General features: G+C 43.1%; 1 protein-coding gene across 3 annotated transcripts in view; it reads left to right on the forward strand.

Moving 5' to 3' along the window:
• The first annotated feature begins 1,686 nt into the window (after window positions 1–1,686).
• LOC122514038 (CUGBP Elav-like family member 4) overlaps window positions 1,687–25,527 on the forward strand; it is a 486,258-nt gene continuing 462,417 nt past the window's right edge. Inside the window, exons 1-3 of one of the 3 annotated variants that reach the window (XM_043630660.1) lie at window positions 1,687–1,729; window positions 2,293–2,319; window positions 3,511–3,609. The gene's annotated coding sequence lies outside the window, so the exon portion shown is untranslated. Of the gene's footprint in view, window positions 1,730–1,932; window positions 2,320–3,510; window positions 3,610–25,527 lie in introns of those variants that run through there. The other 2 variants (XM_043630651.1, XM_043630654.1) reach the window with 2 other exon arrangements.

The raw sequence follows: 25,527 nt of genomic DNA on the forward strand, positions 1-25,527 counted from the left end.
TCATTCCTGTCTCTCCTACCGTACCTTTTGCTCCTCTCGCTTTCTCCTTACCCTCCCGTTCTCTTTCTCTCCGGAACGAGAGGATGCATGAGAGACTGCTCCAGACCGTGGAGAGCGGAGCGAGGGTGCTGCCTTGGGGTTCATTATTCAGGGCTATTGATTTCCATCCACCTTCTACCAGTAGCCCACCCAACGGTACCAACGACCGAGAGGAAAAGGGAAAGAGTCAAGAAAGTGATAGAGAGGGAGCGAGAGATAGAAATAAAGAGAGATGACGGGAGGACGCTTTTTCTCGCACTGCTTTTTTCTTTTTCCTTTCTTTTTTCACCCTTTGTTTCATTCCCTCTCCCTCTCCCTCTCCCTCTCTCTCTCTCTCTCGCTCTTTCTGGTTTCGTACATTTTTGCTTTGACGTATCAACCTACATATACGTCCGGTATGCGCGTACTTAAAACAAGTGTCCTACCTACGGACCAGTCGACAATCGTTACGATTGCTTTCCTTTCATGTTTAAGCCTATCCATTCTTTTTGATCTTCATGAACATATCCCTACTTTACGATGACATGATATTCTTGCTTTTTTTTTTTTTAGCGCACAATCGATGAAGTTACTCCTCTTTTAATTCGCCGAATAAGAATTGTTCCTTCGTACAATTTTTGTTCGTTTGTATTCGTTTGTCAATGATGATGGGATAACACGTCACTGATCTATGACGTGGTATTCGATATAAATCCAATCGTTAAGAAACACAGCGTCATTCTTATCTTTCGTCGATTCTTCATCGTCGTCGTCCTCGTCCTCGTCGTCGTCGTCGTCGTTCCTTCGCTCTTTTCGAGTTAACCGAGTTAGTTTGAAACTCTCGGAGGCAAAACTTTCCACCCCCTTAACGACGGACCGAGGGAAAGGAAGGACTACTACTACTCTCCCCCAAAGCTTTCTCCTCGAGAATTTGCCCGTTCCTTCGTGGTTTTCTGCCTGTAGAAGATCACTCGAAGGATCGTGGCTAACACCGCGGGAACGAGCCACTCCCGATCTTTTCTTTCAGAGACCTCGCGTGGAAACTGTATTTTATTACTCAGACCGAAGGAGAAAGAAGGAAAGAAAGAACAATCTCGTTCATGGAATTCTAATTTTGTCTCCCCTATTATACTTACAATTATTTATTAAAAATGTCAATGTTCAAAGGCAACTCATCATTAAGATCGTCCAAATTCTAGGTGCAAATATTTGAGCAATCCTGAACGTTAAGAAAATGTATCGAAAATCTATTATTATAAGAAGTTGATGGGAAGAAAGGGGGATACCCTGGCGGGGTTGATAGCATAGGTCGAATCGTTGGTATGATCTCTCGGAGCGTATCCTTCGTCGCGTAAGGTAAAACCCCATTACGTGTTAGCTCCTCCGTCGACGGTTAAAGCGTTACTCGGTCTCTCTTCGTTCGCGTAGGTGGAACGGAGTAGGTCTGGCTTTAGGTAGGTGGGGTGGTGTAGCTAAGTATATACAGTGATACCGGCATACAGAAGGAAGCAAAGCGTGGTGGAAACGGGAAAGGTATATCGTGTCGTATGCCTATAGGGATTGCAGCGCCGCGGGCGCCGGCGCGAACCGGTCGCTCGCGAGACCACCTCCGCGTGGTGGGCTCGTGACGTCAGCTATCCTCAGTGTGCGGAGAGCGACCGCAGTGTACACCATCTCCACGTTTTGCCAAAGGAGGTGGCGTCGTTGCCGAGTGCGCTAGTTCCCACTCTCTCTCTCTCTCTCTCTCTCTTCTCTCTCTCTCTTTTTCTCTATCGTTTAAACTCGTTTTAGTTTTCCACGGATTACGATTAACCCTGCGGACCCCTGAAGTTTTACTTTTTTTTTTTTATATTTTTCTTTCATTGCCCCGTTTGTTTTATATCAATCCAAACCACACGTCCCCGTGTCGTCGTCGTCGTCGTTGTCGTCGTCTAACCACCGGTCTTCGTCATTTATCCTTCTGTGTGTGCGTGCGCGTGCTTTTCCCATCCCCGTCTTTGTTTTACTTTCTTTCCCCTTTTTTTCCCCTCTCTCTTTCTTTCTTTTTTTTTTTTCCTTTTTTTCCTTTCTTTCTTTCCGTTTTCTTTCGTTTCAATTTTTAACTTCCTCTCGAACCTGGTTCATATTATTTACATGTGCGTTTACTCAGCTCCTTTTACGAATTGTGTCGTTCGTCGATGAACGTTATTCGCGATTAATCGTTGCCGGTGTTGAGTTGAGTTAAAGGGGGGGTTGGGGGGAATTGCATTGGCTGACGTGTTGTTGTTCTCTCAGGAAAAGGACGCGAAGAACGAGCCGAAGGTTGGTGCGAAGCATATCTATCTTATCTAACCTCTCGAGTTGAGCAAAGTAAGAAAAATCGAGAAAGAGAGAGAAAGAGAGAGAGAGAGGGAAAGAGGGAGAACAAGGGAGAGATGAAGAAATAAATAAAATAACGTTGATAATTAATTGCTTAACTTTTCTATGAAGATTAAATAAAAAGCCGGTCGTTGGTGGTTGGTTGTGGTAATTGGTGGTAATTGGTTGGTTGGTTGCTGGTGGTTTCGTCGGCCAGCTCGTTGAACTTTTCCACGTTGTATCTCCTTGATGAGTACGCCGACGACGACAAGGACGACGACGACGACGAAGACGAAGACGAAGACGACGAGGACGAGGACGACGACGACGACGACGACGAGGACGAGGACGAGGTTGACAACGAGTAGAAGGAAAACGACGAGGACAATCGAAGGTGGTGGTTGCAACCACGCGGTCAATTCCTCCAAAACGGCTGATACCTAGCACGCGAATAACATACAGTGCTGCACCACTCGTTCTCTCTAACCGCGTGCTGCGTGGGCGCGCGCGCGCGCGTGTGCGAGAGAACGTTAGTTAATCCATTTGGATTTCGTGGTTTATCGTTACTTTTTTCTACGACTGTGAAAGAAAAATTATCGTGGGAAAGAGAGAGAGGGAGAGAAGAACGAACACGTGGTTAGACAACATAGACGAAGCCGACCAATTACTCGCTACGAACGTGGTGTCGTCGTCATCGTCATTGGTTTCTCTCCTGTGCTCACGTGCTTCAATTGATAAATCGGAAAAAGTGTTTGTTTGTTTGTTCCTTCGAATCGTTGTCGATACCTTTAATCTATCGAGAATTCAAGAAGAAAAGGAATGATTACGACGATGACGATTAAGATGACGCTTATCGAACGTCATAGATTTTCTACGGACACGTTACGGAACGATTAGCGAAAAAAGAAAAGAAGAAGAGACACTCGCCAAGAAAAAGTTTTTTTTCGATATCTCGAAGAAAAGAAAACTGACCATTTAGTTTAGTTTCTTCTACTTCTTCTACTACTACTACAACTACTACTACTTCTTCTTCTACTTCTACTTCTACTTCTACTCCTTCTTCTTCTTCTTCTTCTTCTTCTTTTTATTCTTCTTCTTTCTCGTGCGTTATTGTGCCTTGTGAAAACTATTATTTTTCTTCGTCTCTCTTCATAGGATTTCCGGGATCCGCAAACACGCGGAATCAAACAGGCAGCGTGGAGCGCTCGGCGATCGTGTGGCCGCGCGCCGCGGACCTCTACCTTTATCAGCCAGGTACGCTATTTTCACTCGCGATCGATTTAGGATCACTCAATTATTATTTCCTTATTACCACTTTCTTTTCTAAAAGGATATGCGAATAGTTTTGCAGTAGAAATTGCATTTACGTTATCTCGAATTAACCTAGGTACAGATATGAAATAGGCGCGCGCGCGCGCATGCTCGCGAACCTCTCTCCCTCTCTCTCTCCCCCTCTCTCTCTCTTTCTCTCTCGAGTGGCTTACTCAAAAAGTACTTTTAATATTCGCAAGTTCCAACCGCTACTCACTCATACGGGTGCCGCATGACAGCGCGTGCATTAAAAAAGATGGCGAAGAACTTACGGTATGCTGGCCCATTCTTCAGTGACTCTCTGGAGCAACGCGAGCTTACGCCGCTTCGTCGTCGTCGTCGTCGTCGTAGTCGTTCGCATTCTTGCATCAGCCGCGAGCTTTTGCCAGGGCATATTCTAAGTATGCTCAATAGGATTCATATCCGGTGACAAAGTGCGTGCTATTTTTCCCTAACGTCGCGTGCTTTTCCAACATTCTTCCGGAGAATTCGTTTTTTCCAACGATTTACCGTTTCAACATCTTTCACGCGATAAGGATCTTTCCGTGTGGAGACGTTACTACCTAGACAATAGATCTTCAAAAAAATAACATTGCATAGAAGACATTTTCTAGCGATAGATCAATCGTCCCCCGTTCTTCCCTTGTTTAACAATATCCAAAGATACGTCTCGATATAAAAGTATATTATTTTCTATTTTGTACAATCCATTCTCTTATCTCGGGCGACCATCTTCTTTCTACTATCGCGTTTGGACGATCCATTTTAACGGAGTCAACGTATATGTTCCTTTACTTGTACTCGCACATGCACACCCACATATCTATACATATATACTTATTCGAGAGACTCGGAAAAGAAACTGGAAGAAGCAATGCTTTGTGTCGATGCAAAACATAAGGTGATATTTCGCACGAATATTTTCCCAAGTCAAATTTCGTAACACGGTACTATATCGTTTATTTGGAAGAGGAAAATAGTAGAATAAAAAGAGAGAGAGAGAGAAAAAGGAATCCGATTAAAGTTTTGCATTTTAGTGGTAACACATGGAAGGGTATTGGTATTGCAGCTAGCAGCAGCTAGTTGCAGTGGCGGATTTAACACTTGAGAAATCCCAGATGCAATTTAATTCGGAGCCATCTCTCTGAATAATGAACATCTCGCGATAAATAATAGTTTTATTCGATGACGGTTATAAGGATGACATTTAAAAGGAAACAATTATATCTTTTTATTTTGGGATCGTAGATTAAAGGGCCCTTTGATTTAAGAGGCCCCAGGCGCGCGCCTTGTGCGCCTGTGCGGAAATCCGCCACTGGCTAGTAGTGCTACTTGAGTTTTGGTTTTGGCAGCGCTTCCAAGAGCTGTGTTTCTCCTCTGTATTTGCAATCGAGGCAGGTTACAGCCTGACCCGAATCCTTAAGCTAGACCACGGTCACGGGATGCCCCGACAGGCAGGCACGTAGTAAACTACACGCTAGGCTGTGCCAGGAGCGTCTTCCTTCCTTCCTTCCTTTCTCTCTCTCTCTCTCTCTTACTCTTACTCTATCTATATCCGTCGTCCCTTTTGCTATCCTTACCCTATCCCTTTCCCTCTTCTCTCCTTCTTCGTCTTTGACTCTATATTCAAATTTCATCCAATACCTACTCTTGGGTTTTTCGTCTAATGATATTTCCGACTTTTCGTTTTTTACTCAAAAATTCCTTTCCATTTAATACCACCACATTCCTTTTGAGTTTTTCATTAGATGATCTTTAACTCTTGATCTAAATAAATGTTTTCCTATATCCAACCACTCGATAGAGAGAGGATATAGCAAGAGCCAAACATATATTACGATTCATCGATCATTGACGCAAAAGTCCTCTCTCATTTTCTCTCCAAGAGGTAAAGAAAAATCATGAGATTTCTTCTCGTATCGTTTTTTTGAAGGGAATAGACGACCGATATCCTCTTCCTCTTCTTCCTTCTCGTAGAATTTGAAAACGTACTCGAAACGCTTGACGGAGCCAACGATCGTGAAAGAGAGGGATGGAGGGTGGGAGGAAGAGGAGGAGGAAGAAGAAGAAGCTCTTCCAACGTTCTCTCTTCTCCCTCTTTCCTCTTCCGAATCGATCGGCAGTGACGCCGAACGCGCCGTTTAATGGATCTCGTCGGCCTCGCGAAATTTGATTCTCCTAACACGCTCGGAATACATTTTTGATGGAACCGATCGGCCGAGTTGGCCAAACTCTCCCAAACGCGAGAGGAGATGGAAAGGAGGGTTTAAAGATATTCATAGGCAATTTGTAGACGAGCTTGTAGTTACGTGTTTTCTCGGCTACTTGAAGAGTCTTTCATCTTTCCCTCTCTCTCTCTCTCTCTCTCTCTTTATCAAACCGTATTCTCGGATAACACCCCGGAGAGTTCCTTAGTATTCCGAATGCATTTCGAACGCGATGTTGGTAAAGAGTCGCACTTGTTGGCATCGAGGGACACAGGGGACATCGGACGTGTTGGACACTGTAGGGAGAGAGAGAGAGAGAGATAGTGAAACGGAAGCGCAGACTATAGCGCTACGAGAGGATCGTACTCAGAGGGACACTGGAAAGCGAAGTGAGTGCACGGTGGTCAGCTCAGAGGGTCCCTTGAGAGATTTCTCGACCGCAGTCCTAAATCAGGTTTTATTCCCTTGTGGAGTCTCCGACGCCTCAGCCCTTCTTCTCCGGCATTACCCTTTCTCTCTCTCTCTCTCTCTCTCTCTTTCTATCTCTCCCTATTTCTGTCTTTGTCTCTGTCTTTCCTCAAAAGCCCATTCGTGATATCGAAGAAAATGCTCCTTTTATTCTTACCTCATTTGAATATGCTTTTTTTTAATTCGCATAATTTTAATCGAGCGAGGTTATTGCGCGATTAAAAAAGAAAAATATAAATGAAAAGAAGTAACACGTGCGTCTATCCCGATGCATTCCCAAAGGTACACGTTTTGAGATAAATCTAAAAAAGATTTATTCCCGTATCGAGGATTCTCGCGAACGAAGCTCATCGCCAACCTCGAAACTGTATATGCGAATCTATATTTGTATATACGTATAGGTGTATTCAGATTTACACAAGTTAGGAAACGAGGACCGCCTTTGTGCCATTACAGGCGGAACATTATAGAAAGAAATACTCGTGCTTCCAGTCGGTTTCGTTTTCGTATATGCAACGCGACGGCGACCTAGGCTCTGCCGTCACGCCCATAAACATAGATCAAGTTCAACAATGGGTCGCCGGTAAACGTATTGACATTTTATACTTCCCTCGAACGCTGTGCTGACTACTGCTGCTTTTGCTGCTTCTGCTGCTGTGCTGTTGCGCTGCTTCGCCTGTGTATGCAAGACCGTATTTTCTAGTTGCGTTAGTCAAACTGCAATATCGGGACAAACTGCAGGATACAAGCGTTCTCTCCTCGAGATTCTCTTCAATGACGCTATCTTTAATGGAGGAGGAGAAAGCGTTAATACGATCATGAATTTTCGATCTATTTCAAATGTTTCTCTATTTGATCATAGACATTTATTATCGCGTATTGGTTAAACACAATGAGCTTGCAATTTTTCATGCAACGATTATAGACTTTTTTGAAGTTATACTTTTCTTTTGAGAAAATGTGATGGGAGTGATTTTTTTCCGAGCGACACCACGAAGTTGTCGGTATTTACGATGCGCGGCAAAGCGATTTCAAATTTACGGCACAAAGTCGTCTTCTTTTCCCTTCTTCTTTTTTTTTCTCAAGCGGGTCACCCATCCAAGTACTAATTTTACTCAGCGCTGCTTGACTTAAATGATCGAGCGGGAAGTAGTTCTATCACCGCGCCATGGCCGTTAACATAAAATAATTCGATATATCTCCCTTATATTTAGTGTGGACTGATATTTATATTTTAATATTCTTTTTTTTTGTATTCTTTCTTATATATATATAAAATTAAATAAATAAATAAATGAATAAAAATGCGTGTTGACCTATATAAATTTGTCCCTAAAATTCTATCGGGAAGTAGTTCAACGCACTCTCCAACGATTTGATTTCTCCAACTCAAACTATTTTTCCTGACCTCAAATACAAGCAAGCCCTTGTAAAAGAAAAAAAAAGAAAACCGAAAGAAATATACTCTTGAAGGATGTCTTCGTATATTCCATCGGCCCGAATGTGTGTTCATGTTTTAAAGATGCAGCTTCAATCGCGAATCCGTCATAACTCGAACACGAACGTGAACGTGTTCGCGTTCACTCTCACGAATAGAAACTTTGAATACCGTTAGAGTAACTCTGGAGGTTCCTCTTTTCACTTGGCCATTCGTTTCTATATATTCTCTTTCTCGCGATCCCAATAAAAAAGGAAGAAAGAAGAGAAGAGAAGAGAAGAGAAGAAAAAAAAAGAAGAAATGTTTCCCTCCTCTAGTACAGAAATGAACGGGTATCGACATTCTTTCATGGCATTGTCGATGAGAAACGGCTTTCACACTCTGCGTTCTCGTCTCGTAGCAGCGGTGACTTTTCATGGCACGAACGGTATTTTATTTGTTGCGCGCAATATATCGTGCGCGCGTTCCTTTCAAACTTGGAAGACTTGGGGAAATAGAGAAAGAAAGAGAGAGGGATGGGAGAGAAAATGAGAGAGAAAATGAGAGAGAAAATGAGAGAGAAAATGAGAGTAAAGAAAGAGGTAAAAGGTGGAGGAGGGAGAGAGAACGTGACTTTCATCCACGTAGGAAGGTGGTGAAGCTGGTGGTGGAGAAGGGGTGGGTGGAAAGCTGTACTCTCTCGCATCAAAAGCAATTTATACGATTATATGCATGGCGCCTTCAATGCACCTTAATCAAATAAGCCGAGCCAAGTCGACGACGACGACGACGACGATGGTGACGGTGGTGGTAGTGTTGGTAGAAGATACTAGCGAATAAATGAGAGAGATAGAAAGAGAGGAAGAGGGAGACATTGAAGATGTTCTGAATCGATGTACTTTGAAACGCATCGCCTGGAAAATGTTCTCCTCGATCCGACTGTGTCGTGTGTGTCACTTACGAGAATAACAGATTGCCTCGCGACCTATCGGTCTGGAAGAAATCAAAATTTCCATGACATTTTTTGAATGACGATCTATCCAAGGTTCGCGTATCTTGGTTAATTTAAGAAAGAAAAAGATTATACTTACTTTATCGTTCAAAGAAAACGATTTAAAGCAGAGATTCGAAGAAGACGACGAAGAACAAATACGCGTAAGAATCGTTCGAAATATCCTCTGATATAAATTGTTGTATTTATCGTAATATTAGGGTATCGAAGGGGTATACGTGATCGATTTATAAAATGTTGACACTGGCAGGTGAGGGAATAAAGTTTTGCTAGCACCGTTCGGGCGTTTCACGTCAGATCCGTTTACACCCGTCCGTGGAAAATGTTTTCGAATACCACAAGTTGGAATAGGCTGCCGGCGACGGTAGAAACGGTGCCAAAATCTCAAGAGAAACACGGCCACCTCTCTTTCTCATTCTCTTTCTCTTTCCGTTGGTTTCGTTGTGAGGTATCCTTCCTATTCCGAGCATCCCTCGCTCCCCTTCGCTTTGTTATGTTAATTGTTTCAAACTCGGGGCATCATCGCTACGTTTATTTTCCATTCTCGTCGCCTTCCTTCCTTCCTACTATACTACCATCACCACCACCTCCACCAACAGAAACCGTTCCACGTTTTCGCCCCTCGAATACGAGGCTGCTTTAGGATTCTCTCTTCTAGCAAAATAGAGGCACTCTATGGCTTATCCGAGAGAAAGAGAGATAGAGAGAGAGAGATAGAGCGAGAGAGAAAGGATCCCTTTACCTTAATCGTGCACACATTTCGCAACACATGCCGCTTCTCTTTCTGCAGAAATCGCACGATTTTTTTGTTAACGCGCCTGAATATTACGATATTATATATACGCCAGGGTCCATTTACATTGTAGCAGAGTGTAAATAGGATAATGCGACTCGGTTTGATATTCCGTTTTTTCTTTTACCTTTTTTTATTTCCGATACAAACCGTGCACGCTTTCCATAATATCGGAAGCTTACCTGTGTCCGAATAGCGCTTCCATTTAACTTTCCATTAGTTTCTTTTTCAACTTTATGCAATGATACTTTCTAATATTATAATCTTGAAGAATTTATCTCTTAAAAATGTTTTATTGTTTATTATTTCAATTATGTATGACCATTTGATGATGCGTTTTGTCTACTTTAAGACCATCTTCCGCATCAGTTTTGTAGACAAGAACGTGCTGACAAGGTCCTACAATTGCGACTAACTTCTTCTATATATTTGAATGTGTGAGCAACGGAATGCAGTGAAAACTGTTATTACAGTTTTAATTAAACGAAAATGATATCATTTCATAAATTCTTGATGCAAGGCTGGGCGCCGACGCGCTGGGGCATGCTGACGTATTCAACGTTAACTGTGCGCCATCCCAACGACGACGACGACGACGACGACGACGACGACGACGACGACGACTCCATCTCTCTCCCTTATTTCTTTCTCTCTTTCTTTTCTCTCTTTCTCTTTCTTCCCCTATTTCGAATATCATACCGAGTCATCCCTCCAGAGACTGCAACCACAAACTTTTGTAACATTCACGCAAGTTTCGCCCGCTCTCGATTCGTATCACTTTTTTTATCCCTCTTCTTGTTCCTTGTTTTTTTTTTTTCCTTTTTTTCTCTTCTTTTCTTTTCTTTTTCGCCGTAGGCTTATGTTTAATTGTTGCGCACAAAGTCGTTCTACGTATCTATCGTTCGTAGTCGCATCTTTCCCTCGAAAATATTTTCGCGTTTGTTATTACGGGTAGATCGTTTGAAAATACGTGTACCGGGGAACGAGACGCGAGACGAGTAAAAAATTAAAATGAAAAAAGAGAAAAAAGATTTCTCGATATATTTGTTCGACCACGAGAAAAATTGTCGAGGAGGAGGGAATATTTTTTTAGGGGATACGGGAGTAGCAAAGAGTCTTTCGGTATTTGGAATAATGTCATCACATTCGAATTTTAAAGCGTTGATGACAATAATAGTAATTGAACACGTTTTGTTTGTAGAGAGATCAGAATTATTCTAAGATGAAATATATAAAATAACGTTGTAGGATTATAGACCACGGATGACCCACGCGGCCCCACCGGCAAAAACATAATACACCTGTCATGGACAATCAACGTGGCAGTAAAAACGGAGAGACATTTTTTGGGACGTCAAATATTTTTATTCCTTTTTCGGTCGATACACTTCGACCACGTTAAACGATGACACGAGGGGATGGAAGATACAAAAAAAAATACAAAAAAAAAAAAAAAAAAGAAAAGAAAGGTGTGGGCGGAATGGATGAAGAAGAAAGAAAAAAAATAAAAAAAGAAAAAATAAAGGAAAAGAAAAACAAGCGTTGTAACAATATTATTCTCGAGGAAGGGAAGGGTATAGGCGAGCTTTTCATTTTCGGTTATGACTGCTTTCGTATATGAGACTTCATATCTATGTAGATTCGTTTCACGCGTGGTATGCGGAGCATACTCGCCGTCTTTGGTATTTATACTGGAACGATAAATTCAACGAACGTCTCAGAACGAGGTTAGAAATACGTGAGAGAAAACGGTTTTCGCATGCATACACTCGACATCAGTATATTTTTTTTCTTTTTCTTTTTTCTTTCCTTTTTTTTTTTTCGTATTTTCTCTTTTTTCTTTTTCCCCCCTCCTTACCAAGATGATGATAGCCCGCACTTTTAACTTTTCTCGGGTGCAAAAGGGTGCCGGGATCCCCTCCCCCGTACCGGTTTTTCCCCTGCAACGCGAGCACGTTGCAGAAGATTCCTATCTTTTTCTTGCGCTTTAAATGCGAAACTCTCTTCCTCCCGAATTCGGGAAAAGGGTTGTTCGGAGAAGGAGAACGTTGTTGTCGTCGGCAAAGAAACGATAAAGAATAGCCAAAGGAGAGAAGAGAAGAGAAGAGAAGAGAAGAGAAGATCTCGTCGTTGAAAATTTCTTTATTTTCTTCAGTAAGTAGGAGAGAAGAGGGAAGATGTATAGGAACATATCGTAGAAATGCCAAGAATATACGACAATACGTTAGACGACCGCTACGATTCGATAGAATTTTGTCTCCCTGATGGAATCGTGATTTCGTGGTAGGAAGAGAAAGAAGATAAGAGATGATAAAGAATGGAGAGGGAAGAAAACTGCTACTACCATTTTATATTTCACAGCGTTCCCTTCCAATTCTGTTCCCAGAGTTTGTACTCCCACCTTCGATTTCGCTCTGGCTATCATCGAAATGGAGTCGACCTATGATTCGCTCGGAAGTAAATTTCACGTTTAATTCCCGCGTTCTAGGAATTGTAAAGGTTGTGGCGAACGAGCGAGGGAGAGAGAACATGTAGTGCAGCAACGTCGTTTAGGAAAATGCACCAGGAGGGATCAGGTGCGCTCATTCCCGGTAGCGCTCGTCTCGTTAATTCGGATCGAGGCTCCTTGGACGAAATTGTGCCTTAATTTGAAAGCTTCGTAGCGTTGGTATAGAAGCATGGATGGTAAGGCGTGGTGTTCGGTCAGCCAGCCGCTTTCCCTTGCCTTCTCTGGTAAGGTTGGGCTTTCCTACTATCTCTCTCTCTCTCTTTCTATTTCTATCTCTCTTCATCTTCCTTTCTCAATCTCTCTCGAAGAGAAAGGCTAAAAGAGGAAGAGAATCAAGAGAGAGAGAGAGGGAGAGAGAGAGAGAGAGAAGGCGCCTTTGGCCTTTCCTGTAAGGGGTGACCGCAGGATCTCGGGTTGGCTATCGACGTTGCTTGGGTTCCGCTGTTCCGAAGGGAAGTGAAGGAAGGAAGGCCAAGGGATTGCTTCGTAGTCTGGTATCGGGTAACGGACGGCCTGGCTAACACCAAAGATGTCAGCACAGCATAATATTATCCTAGATGCCCTCCAGTTCGGAATTTACTCAGAGATGCATAAGCCAACGGTTAACTAATACTCCTCCTGTCTCGACCTCTACATCCCGGAAATAGTTGGTCCATAGCTAGTAGTACTACTATTCGCTTAGCTTCAGTTCCTTCTCTCTCTCTCTCTCTCTCTCTCTCTCTCTCTCTATAATCGACGTTAGATCTACCTATGACAAAGAGAGTTCCCGATTGATTTAACAGATTGCTTAGAGAGAATGGAATTCCTAATTGACTGGATAGGAATATTGTGTGAATTAATGTTTCACATTCGCGTGATAGAATACATTTGATATACTCTTTGTGAGATAGTGGTATAATAAGGGAAGGAAAAAAAAAACGTTCGTCAGATAAAACAGCGAATTACAGAGAGGTGAGAATGCGGGTTTGTTTCATCGTCGGTAATGTGTCGTCATAGTCGTCTGTCTGTCGATCGTGAGGGTCCGTAGGTCGTATTATCTCGCCTGCAGTTCAATGGAATGAACCGAAACAAAGGGACCACCGAGGAAAATAATGCCAACGTTCAGGAACCAAGAACAACACCGAGAAAAGAGATCCCGACGTAATTGCGCGCGTGTGCGTGTGCGTGTGCGCGTGTGTGCGAGTTGATGCTCTTGCGTCCCTTACGACGACGACGACGACGACGACGACGACGACGACGACGACGACGACGACGACGACGACGACGACGACGACGACGATGAGGAGATCGTGCAGACGTTTTATAGACGTTTTACGTGTCTGTATTGGAAAGCGAGCTTTCGTGTGAGAGCAAAATGAGGACTACGTGAGGGTAGTGTCCGCGAGGAGTGGAAACAATGGGGGAAATAAAATAAAGCTTACTTCGTCCAAGTGGGAAAGAAACAGAGGATCGAGATATAGAGTACGTTTATTCAACCTGAAGCAAAAGAGAAAGAAGAGTTATGAGGGACGAGCAATAGGGGTAGCAGTGGTAGTGCTACTGCTAGTGCTAGTGGTAGTCGTTGTCTGGGGAGAAAAGAGGGTTAAATACGCTCGGCCGCCTTTTTCGATTTTAACGCGTCGAAAGGGATGCTTGTTGAATAAATAATTCTCTTCCTATTTTGGTCTTCCAAATGGGCACTCGTCAAATTCCCCCCGGCTCGAAGTTACATTTGACTGTCACTTTGTTTTATTTTTTTTATCTCTTTCTCTTTCTCTCTCTCTCCCTCCCTCTCCGTAACTCCCTCTTGTTTGTCGATAGTTCGAATTGAATCGTTACCGAAAATACGTGAATCGCGAATCAAGGTGAACGCGCGTTCGGCGGCAGCAAGTGGCAAACACGGTTTACGTGCTCGCCAGCTTTGCTTTCAATTCCACTTTCAAACTTTTCCAACCGTCGCGTACCACTCAAATAAACGTTATCAGACCGGCTATTTGTTTCTCACCGAGACACGACATTCGTGCGGCACACGTTTTAATGCATTAAGAAGATATTCGCAGGCACGCATCGGTGCAGGCTCGTGTTTACATTGTTATACTCTTCTTAGGTACTTAATCGAAACCAATTCCCATTTTCCCTTTTCTTCGGCGGATTATCTCTTGAACAAAGATTACTTCTCTTCTACCATTTATCGGTTTTTACATTAATTTTCTAGATTTTGCCCATAGGATAAAACATTTTGTAATAATGGTTCGACTTTATTACGCAGCTAAGACACGCGCTAAAGAAATTCTTCGGTGAACATTGCCAACAACACATACACACACGCGCGCACACACATACACCCACGTACGTTATCGTCCAACAGTATTACTTCTCTCAGTTCGTTTATTCAATCGATTTCTGAGCATCAACGTTCAGCCTTTTTTCCTCTCCCTTTTATATCATGCCACGAAGTAGTAAAGAATCAGAAGCTTCAATATCGTTACATCGAAAAAAAAACTACGATCGGCTGAACGTCGAGGGCAAATGAAAGAGAGGGAGAGAAAAAAAAGGGAAATAAAAGGGATAAGTGCGAGGACACAAAGAGAGAGAGAGAGAGAGAGAGAGAGAGAGAGAGAGAAAGCTGAAACCGGGCGACGACCTCGGTCACCCATAAGCCCACCTCCTCTTTCTCCCTTGCTCACGTCACCGACATAACCACCCTTGGCTCCGATCAATCTGGCGTCCACTCAGCCATCCTCTTCTCTCTCTCTCTCTTCCCCTAGGTTCGTGTACAATCCCGTGCAGGACTACAGCAAGGATCTGCCATGCACTAACGTGTTTAGACTTACCGTAGCGTCAAACGGTTGTCAAAATCGGTAATCCGCAAGTTCTGCTCATCTATCTAAGCTTTGTTATCCGTGTTGCAGGAAGTCGATGACGGATCGTTATACATGGTACACCATGTGTACACTGAGGGACCTTATCTAAAGCGACAGAGAGAGAGAGAGAGAGAGAGAGAGAGACGGAAGGAAACGATTGGTGTTTTACGTTCGATCTTTCTATTGCATAGAATTAATCGGCAGAGATAATAAATCCTCGGTTTAAATACAAATTTCGATACATCTGATATACTTTCCATAATATCATTTACGAAGAGTTATAACCTAGCAGAGTGTGTGTGAGAGAGAGAGAGATATGAGGACTCTAATATATCTCGAGCTTTCCTATTTCGCTGCCGGCCCCGTAACGTCCAATGGTTTATATATTTCTCTTCCTACCAGCCGCGATGATCTATCTCTTTCGATATTGCTCGTCCATCAGCCCTCTTCTCTCCGCGTAAACCCCAACTTCTGAGGAAGGAGACAACGAGAGAAGAATAGATGTAAGAGTGGAATAAAGAAAAAAGGAAAAAAGAAAAAAAGAAAGAAAATGCAAGAGGAAGAAAAAAAAAATGTAGAAAGAAATGAAGGTAGGATAAAAATCATATATAAGTCGGGAGGCTTGCGGACAGAGCCACGCCCTTCTCGCCGGCGCGATAGCACGATTTCATACGCGTTTGAAGTTGGTTTGAGGCCAGACCGATGTCGAGGAACGTTGGCTGGCTAGCCAGCCCCAGCCTGCTGCTGCTGCTGCTGTTGCCGTTGCTGCTGCTGCTGCTGCCGACCGTTCGTTCGCTCGTTCATGTGCGGCAGTCCGCTTTTTGGCGAGCGACCGGACAGAAATGTTGTTTAGCTTGATTGAACTTTCAGCGCGGGGTCCGTTCTCTCTCAAAGCACGATGCCCGTTCTGTACCCGTTTCTCTGCCGGTATTCCTCTCTTTCTCTTTATCTCTCCCTCTCTCTCTCTCTCTCGTTCCCTTAACCGCGTTCAGCTATATCACTCCTCCTCCTCCTCCTCCTCCTCGTCCTCCTCTTTCTCTTTGCCACTCCGCTGACGAAACCTCGAGTACCTACCCACATACCTACTACCTCTCTCCCTACGGTTCTTCCCACCCTTTCAACACTCCTCGCTACATATATCGTCTATACAGGGATATACACCTCTTCGAACGTTTGACTGTTTCATACGCGATACCCGCACGGTTTACTCGGTTAACACGATGAACCTTGATCGAGCGTATTCGGAAAAAAGGTTCTGCTCTACTGCGGAGATCCGCTCGAAATAAATACAATCTGTATCTTCCTGTAACTTCTTGTTATGCGTATTCATCTCTCGATTAAATTCATTTATATTATTTTTCTCTGCGAATAGTTTACGAATGAAAACAGAAAAAAAGGAACTTCCTTTTCTTACGTATTTCATAGAATTGTTAAATAATAAAACGAGCCTGGGAAAAGACGTTTCCTTAGATATCGACGTTGTAAATGTGAGTTGACGTAAACGGAATGAGGTTAAGGGAAGAAGTGGAGAAAGAAGGGAAGGACAGAGTTCTCGCCAAGATCAACGCATTCATATTGAACGCTGCGAACGTTCTGAATATTCATGCCATCGTGTACGAACGTTGCTGAATAGGTTGAGGAAGGGTCCGGTAGGCAGAGATGAAAAAGGTATAGTCGCGGGAGAAGGAGGACGAGGAGTTAGTTCGTCGTATGGAAGAGCAAAACGTGCCTTAATGCCTTGATGATGCGAGCAAAACACATCGCGTAGGACTTTGTTGCTTAGAAGTCGTCGTCCTAGTCTTGCCTGTGATCCCCTGTATTGAGCGAGCGTCCGATAATCTTCGACTCTATCTGAGAGAGAGAGAGAGAATCATCCGCAAGAAATTGTGTTCATGGTTAATAGATATTTATTCTTTGTATCAACTTGCTAGCATCGATCGTACACGATCAGAAAAACCTACCAACAAAATGACAACGTGTCCGAGTGCATGTACGTGGATGAAATGCACAATTTATTTATTTTTTTATCCAACGAGTTAACCTTTTATCGTTAAAATGAAATCGATGTTATAAATAAGTTTGTTTTCTCAATGGCACCGAATTAATTTCTACTGCTAATACACTAAACACATCATTCTGTAAGCATTAGTTAGAATTGTATAAGTTACTTCAATTTGATGAGGAAATATTAAGTTTGCCTACTGCAGTAGTTAAAATGATAGAACTTGTGGTATTTTAGCGGCAACGGCGGTGGCAGCGATACCGGGAACGTTCATTCCAAGTAAATTTATTCGATATAGGTAGTCGGACAGTAGGGATCCGATGGTACTGAGATTACCCATCAGCCCTTACACTGCGCATACGTCACCTAACGCATACATCGTCGTGTAGAGGAGCGAAATTATCTATTGATTTTGAATGGGTGGCCACCATGGCGGATTAGACTGACCAGCAGGTTGCGGTGATTGAGGCTGTGTCTGGCCTTCTGCCCCGACCGTCCGCCAGCTTTATCATGCTCTCCCAGCATTGGCGCGGAACACATGTAATCAGCCGCCGATCAGCCAAACACGAGGGCCTGACCAGCCGCATATTATTTTGTGGTGAGCCACGGCTTAACCGATAGACGAAGAAAAATTTATGACCCCACGCGTGTGTTCACGAAGGTTAGGAAAGGAAGGGTACGAGAAGGGTGTATATGGCGATCGAAGTCTCGCAACATTTTCACCCCAATCCATATTTTAGCGTTCCACTTAACAGATTTACTACGAAACAATGAATGTACGATAATCAAAGGAACTCGTCCGTCTACTCAAATACGAAGAGTCATCCAATTGCATTCTTATATAATCGGAATTGAGAAGAAAGGAGAATTGAAAAAAAAAGGAACAATTTGTAGCGTAAAACAAAAGTGTGAAAGGAAGGAACGAGGGGCGAGAATCAAAGACACAACTGGTGATACGATGGTATTGCATTGTGCCTCGAAATTGGCCCTCAGAAGTGTGCGATCGGCGCGTTAGTCTAGCACGCGAGATAAACGTTTTCCTGGGTAACGGCAAATAACCAAGAGTCCGCTGATTTATCGGCGAAATTAAAGAACTTTCGAGCCGGCATTCCCAACCCTTTCTCGTTCCACAAAGTGGCTCTAATTAAAAGACCATAAAGAGCGCTGGAGCTTCGCGTAACACACACTGTTTTAACGTAGGAGTAGGACTCACGTGCAAGAACAACGACTACTACGACTACGGGAAAAGGAAAGACGTGATCCTAGCACCACGATGACGACGAAGACGACGTTGCTCGAGGGCTTCTGTTAGTGCTAGTGGTGGATGCTTGGATGCTAGCAAGGAGTTTAGTCGAGGCGAGTGTGGATTGTCTGGGAAAGTACGACCGCTCCCTCCTTTCATGTCCGCTCGTTGGTGTGTAACAGCTGAGAGGATGGCTGTTTAAGAGTAGCTGAGAGAAAGATACTCTTGTATACGTATGCATGTACGTGTATCCGTGTGAGCGGGTTGATTGCAGACTAACATAATCCAAAGAAAAAGATGAAGGGTTTGCATTTCCACGTGCGAGTTTGAGAAATTCACTAAGGGTGAAACTTAGTCGAAAGGGGTAACGCGCGTCCCTAATTATATCATTCTTAGTTTATGAGCAATGACTATACAGTTGAATATCTCATTGTTAAATTATTTAATTTTTTCCGTGCCACGAGCATGGTATATACGTCTGGAATTAGTGGCACGCGAACACGATTCTCGTGCCGGTGTTCTACTCTCGAGTTAAAAAGGAGGAATGGGGGTGAGTAGTTACTCACTCGTTTTCTTTTCTTCGTCTTATTTACCCTGCGGCTTTCTCCGCTAAAAAAAATTCTATCTTAAATCTGTTATGAGATCATCCATCGGACGAATACTTTTTTTCTCTCTCTCTCAAGCCAATAAATTTATTTTATACTCTATAAATTATTCGGAAGGGTTGAAGTGCATGTAAGCGATTATCTCTTCTTTCTGCTTTTGTTTTTCATTCGTTTTTTTTTCTTTAGTAATCTGAAGTATGCACACAAAGGAAAAAATCGATGTAAGAAGAAAACCATCGTAGTTACTCAGATCCGTCATTGTTACTCGTAAGCTTTCTATCTGTCGTTAGAAAGTTGCAGTCGCATATGAATAATCTCGGTTGGTTCGTTGATTCGTGGTATGTAAGTAGTAAAGGAAAGAAAAAAAGATAGACGGATAGTAAAGAAAGGAGAAAAGAGAGAAAAAATAGAGGATGGTAGGTATTCGTCGTTTGTATTCCTGGAAGATACTTTTAGGAAGGATAATGGAGAGGCAAAGCATGAACGAACGACGACGTGAAGGGAAGAACGAAAGGAAGATGGTACGCTAACGATCTCGCGTCTATTCTTGGTTCGTTCCTTCGTTCCAAAGAGAAAGAGAAAAAGAGAGAGAGATAGAAAAAGATATAGAACTCTACCAATGGAAAAAAGTTCTTCGTTCTTCCGCGACATCTCCAATTTCGATTGGCTCCGAACGCTTTTAACGCTTTCTATCTCTCTCTCTCTCTCTCTTTCGCAAAGATTCACATAGATATAAATGCATATATACGTACATGGATAGAACACGAACGCACACGGAGACAGATAAAAGAAAGAGTGTCAGAACTCGGGAACGACATTGGTGGTTTGGTATTATGCGTGAAAGCGACGAGTCTGTCTTGGCGCTTCTCGTCGAGATATCGCCAGGCTCGAAACTCTTCTTTATCGATCTAGAGAGGCTGTTCTCGGCCCCCTTGTATTTCCAGTGGCGGTAGTACCATTATCTCCGGCGTCGATACGCTTTTAGGCCGAGAGATCTGGCGCCTTCCTCTTTAACAAGGAGAACAAGAGAGAGAGAGAGAGGGGGGGGACTGCCGTTTTCTTGGTCGTCGTTGTCGTCGTAGTCCTCGTCGTAGTCCTCGTCGTAGTTCTCGTAGTCGTCCACGTCTCGTGGGGTAGGTTGCTAACATTTGTTATCTCTCCTTTCGAAGGCTGCTTGACGATGGTGGTTGCTGCTGCTGCTGGAGTCGTGTTACGAGGTGCGTGTTGCTTCGAATGAGAGACAGATCTATAGGAGGAAGAAAAGCAAGAGCACGAGCGACCAACGTACACAGGCATAAAAGCAGGCAGCCAGGCAAGCAAGCAAGCAAGCAAGCAAGCAAGCAGGCAAGCAAGCAGGCAAGCAAGCAAGCAGGCAAGCAAGCAAGCAAGCAAGCAAGCAAGCAAGCAGGCAACGAAGCGTTACCTATAGTAGTAGTAGGCCGTGGCTGTATTGATCAAGACAAGGCGGGACGGCGAAGCCTCCTACGCCTCTATTTCCGTTGTTGCCCCTGTTCTTGCCTCCTTACGCCTACGAGAAACCCCAGCTCCCTCCATGATCCCCCGTTTCCTTGTGCCACAACTTCTTCTATTTCACCTTCTCTCTTTTACGAGCCTACCTCAATAAGCATCGAAGCTACGAGCAAATCACCACCACTAACACTAACACTGACGTTACCATCTACCAATACCCATCACAGCGACCGCATCACAATTTTCTACAGGCTGGAATTTCGTTGGAAGCCGCATCAAGTTCCTTCTAGGATTCGCTCATTTTCAGATCCATCCTCGCGGCGCTTGGCACCGAGTTAAATTACCGTCTTCTTATTCCACTTTATCTCTCTCTCTCTCTTTCTCTTTTTTTTCTTTTCTTTTCCTTCCTTTATATCTTTTTCTTACAAGAGCCACACCCTTCTTCGTTTGATTGCTTCATTCCACGGCATCGAGTTTGATGTTATACGGCCGGATGAGATCACGAGGAAACGACAGAGAGCAGCAACTCGGGGCTCGGTTGTGCTTGGCTTTGTTGGCTCCACTCTCTCTCTCTCTCTCTCTCTCTCTTTCTCTTTCGCTCTCTCCAGCGATACGAAAAGCGTTTCTCGGTTCGCTAGAAGCAACCCCGAGGCGATCGATTTCTACTCTGCTAATGATCCGCGATCTTCGGAATTATTTCTCTATGTATTCTCCCCTCGAGCGATTGTTCCTTTGTCTTTTGTTAACGATAAAGGGCTGACTGATCGCTATAAAAGAGAAGAGCGAGCCAGTAATAGGTTTGGTAATGTATTTAAAACAAAAACCATTTATACTTTATTACGTTAGATTCTAAAACCAGATGAGATATCGTTGTACACGAATGGAGATAACGTTTTTCTTTTTTTATTTTTATGCGAACCAGTAGTTAACACGAATCGTTGATATTCAAAGTTTATATTATAAAAATGTGTGTTTCAATAAAAAAAGTAATGAAACGAAAAGAAACTGTAGGGTTTTGTAGGTAAACTAAGTAAGTAAGTAAGTAAGTAAGAAAGGGCTAATATAGGAATGGCACGACATGGCGCGTTAGTGGAAGAAAAAAAAGGGGAAAGAAAAGATGGCGAATATAGAGTTCGCCGTTCGGGCCGGGCCGAGCCGGGCCGGTCACAGTCGGCGACTATTTTACGCTCAGCTGCTCCGTCGTATCTCATTTTTCCTCGAGCTCTTTCCTACCTACGAAAGAGGACCCTTTCCAAGACTTTCTAAACCACGAGAAGCTTTCGGCTATATCTCAGAACATACAGTTTTGCCTACTCAAGATGGCAGTGCCGCGTGACATCTGTTTCGCGAAACGCAGACTTTCTTTATTTCTTTTTCTTTTCCGCGTTACGTAGTCATTTCGACTAATTCGACTAAAAGAAAAGACCAAAAAAGAAAAAAAGGGATGAAAAATAGCGGTTGTAAACGAAATTCGAGACATGTATTTTTGCGAACTGGGAAAACGCATGACGGACCACGCGAAATTATATTCTCGTATAGGTGGTGGTGGGTTGGTGGGTAGGAAGAAGGGGTGGCTGCGATGGTGGTGCACAGTCACAGAACGCCGACTAGATATTATCGTTAGTCCGTTCTACTCCGGGCGAATGCGAATATCCGGGCGAGTCCAATTTTTCTGTGGAAGTCACAGAAAATTTTGTTATCTCGCTCGATGTCGCACGAGCGACGAAACGACGAGAGGGAGATAGAGACAAAAAAAAATGTATACGCGAGTATAGCACGCTCGCACACACATGTAAAAAAGATACATACGCTCTCGTGCTCGGATGAACGTGTACGTACGAGGCGCGAACGAACGAGTTTACGTTTCACCCGTTGCGGATCGAGTAAATGTAGGGAAAGATGAGGGATTGCGGTTTTCAGGTCGGAGAGGAGGTGCACAAGTTCAGGGGGAAATACTGCCAGCGGAGGAGGGTTAGGATGAGGATGAGGAAGGAAAAAAAACTTGTACGCCCTCCGCGTGTTGGAACGTGCGTGCTCGTTTACATACACAAAGTACGCTTCTCTCTGTCGATGCGTGCACGGATGTGCGCGCACTCGCGCGCGTTTCTCTTCTCCGCACTGGTATTATATTTATGCGATACATTACGTATTCGAGTAAATGACACGTGACTTGATTTACTGACACCGACGGCAACGGAATAAAATGCGAACGGATGGATACGCGCGATTTTCTCTACGACTCAGCCACCCCCTCTGTATCCTCCCCCAAAATGTATCCACGTGTATGTGTTTGTGTCAGATAGCGAGCCAGCGAGCGATTATAGTATTTGAATTTTAATAGGCCAGTTCCGTTGTTAATTAATCACCCTCTCTCTCTCTCTCTTCTTCTCTTTTTCTCTACTGTCTTTTGAGATACTTTGTTTTTCTTTTTGAAGATCATTAATTCAGCTCGACGCGAGCTCTTCGTTCGCTTTCCTTTTACCTTCTGCTATCTTTTTCTATCTATACCTTATCTATACATATATTTCTCTTTCTTCTTCCTCTCCTTCTTTTAATTCGTATATCTTTATCGCAACTCTATTCCTGGCTGAAAATTTCTCTCCTGTCATGTGCCCGACAACTTCCGGTACGAGGAAAGTTGACACTTGCCCTAATAGTTTCGTTAAAATTTCCGTACTTTTCACTTCTTATTCGTTGTGTTAACTTTATCGAAAGTATTACAAGATACTAACAGGTTTTTCGGAAAGTAATTTCATTTTTCGCACGAAGATTATGTTAGTAATTTGGATTCGAACGATACACCAGGTTTTGGATCTTCCAGTTGAAGGATACGAGATCAAAATAGTGGATACTAATTGTCATATAAATAGTTGTCATGTTGAATTTGACAATTAACGATCATTTAAAAAACCCTCGCTACCTAAAAAATCCTCAGCTACCTTGCGTTTCATCGAGTTTCAAATCACAACGATTCTAAAGAAGTTCTCACTTGAAAAAAAGAAATTACTTTCCGACGCATAATGCATTTATGTACAGACGAATAAACACACACACACACACACATACCTATATTTATATTCGTTATAGATTCAACGGGAAAATATCAAAGGGAAGTGGAAACAAAGCCGACGCACAGGAGGCCGATGATTAGAGCGGATTACAATCGAACGTTTCTATAAAAGGGCAACGTCGGAAGCGATCGCGTTTCGGATAATGATCGTGCATTAAATGCCTTACCTTTGTTGCCGGCCAGTTAGTCTCGTGCACAAGCACGAAAGAGAGAGAAAGAGAGGGAGAGAGAAATTGTTGTTGGTAATGCTCGTTTACGTTGGAGCGATATCGCACCGATACCACGCGAATTGTAAAGTCATAGGAAATTGTAACGCGTTATAGGAGATAATATTGGCTGGTGTACTTTCCGAAGCCCGATAACGAACCGATTTCAATAGGGCAAACTTATCTCCATTGCGAGTGTACACGCGATATTACGTGAATTTAGAAATATTCTGCTGTTCGATATTATAATTAATATCGCTTTCTCCTGATTTTGTCTAGAAATTTTTGTTTTACAGATTATGCTAATAGTCGATAATAATTCAAAGCTACGCGAGTGTTAGTGCAATCAATCGTTTGATTTGACAAACTTCGTGGCGTCGATCGGAAAAATATCACCCCCCATTACATTTTCCCAAACGCGCCAAAAGAAGTATAACTTCAAAAAAAAAAAAAAGAAAGAAAATTAGAAAAGGAAGCGAATCGGCGGCGAATATTCCTTTTAATTCCCATTCCTCTTTTCAACGAGCTGAGTTGAATTGAATCGAGCTGAGCTACTGAGCTAGCTCATCGAAAGAGAAACACCGACGGCACCGTCTAATTGATGTAGTTTTTATCGACTTACGCACGCCTCGAGCCGCGCGCGTTATTCATTCAGCCGCTTTAAAAACCGTGAGCTTGGAAAAGTTTGAAAGAAACCGCATCGTTTACCGACACTCATCGTTGCGTACTCCCTATCTCATTCTCTTGCTCGCTTTCCATCTATTTTTAAGCCAATCCTGATGCTTATATTCGTTTTCCTTGAATTCTTGATACTTAACGGTATCAATTGTCATAAAACAATTGGTTCAAATGCCGATAATATGGCATACATTACTGTACTCTGCTTAGAAAATTACATTTGATGTTGTTTGTTGAAAAGGTAAATGGATAAATTTCAATGGACCATCGAAAAGATTTGAATAATCGTTTGAACAGGCTTTTTCCTCAGCTTTGCATAAAAGTAGTCGTCCTTTAATCGTTAATGGCATGTTTTAGGATCCTTATAAACTTAAAACGCGGGTACTCAATGGCGAACAGATGTTTTTAGCATGAAGAAGTAAAAGATCGGTAAAAGAATAGATCGGTGAATGTGGTTGCTCTGGTAGAGTTTCGTAGCTTTGGAAGATCGGACCAATAAAAGAGAGAGAGGGGAAACAAAGATAGGAAGATCGAAGAGACTCCTTAAAAAGAGTAGAACGGTTCTTTGCGATCTAGACAAATGCACTCGAGTAGAGTTTTCTTCGGTTGGTGTTCCTTCCGTTCGGTCTTTATCAAATCTTCTTCTTCTCTTTCGCCTTGTAAAAGAGTCGGCTGAGGAGAGAAGGTTTCCCGCGGTCGAAGGAATCACCACTACCACCACCACTACCACCTGATAAGGTCCCACCTTATCCTTTTATCTTTCCCTTCACTCGCGAACGTTGGATAAAAAAAAAGAAAAAAAAAGAGAGAAGAAAAAGTACCAAGGACGGAGGACGAAGGACGAGGCACCGTGAATCACGATAAATACTTTCAACCGGATCGCAAGACACGAAAAGAGTCGAGTGTTGAAAAAAATAGAGAGGGGGAAGAAAGCGCGAAAAAGAGAAAGAAAGTAGAAAAGAGAGGTTTGGGGGAGGGAAGTGTGTAGGGGGGAGGGAGGGAGGGCTAAGTATCGTTGTGTGGGCTTATATTTCTCTCTCTTTTTTCCCGGTAAAACCAAAAGTAAGTTTCCAAGCTGAAGTAACGTCGAGTAGTTTCGCCGATCGAGAGTCTTCTACTTCTTTCCGCTCCCACCCCCACCCGGCTGTACCGTGCTTCCTCTGAAAGAAATTTTCTCGTTGCTAGGTGAACTCGATCTTTCCTTTGTTAGTCACGCTGAAAGATTTGCTTTTTCGACTTATCGCGATAGAAACTTTAACTCGACTACGATGAGAAATATTTGTTGTTTTTATTTTTATTCTTCTTTTACTCAACGATTATGGGGCGGGATGGGGGTCA

This window comes from Polistes fuscatus, unplaced genomic scaffold (assembly GCF_010416935.1).
Source record: "Polistes fuscatus isolate 324 unplaced genomic scaffold, CU_Pfus_HIC Scaffold13, whole genome shotgun sequence".
In the NCBI taxonomy this organism is placed as follows: domain Eukaryota; kingdom Metazoa; phylum Arthropoda; class Insecta; order Hymenoptera; family Vespidae; genus Polistes; species Polistes fuscatus.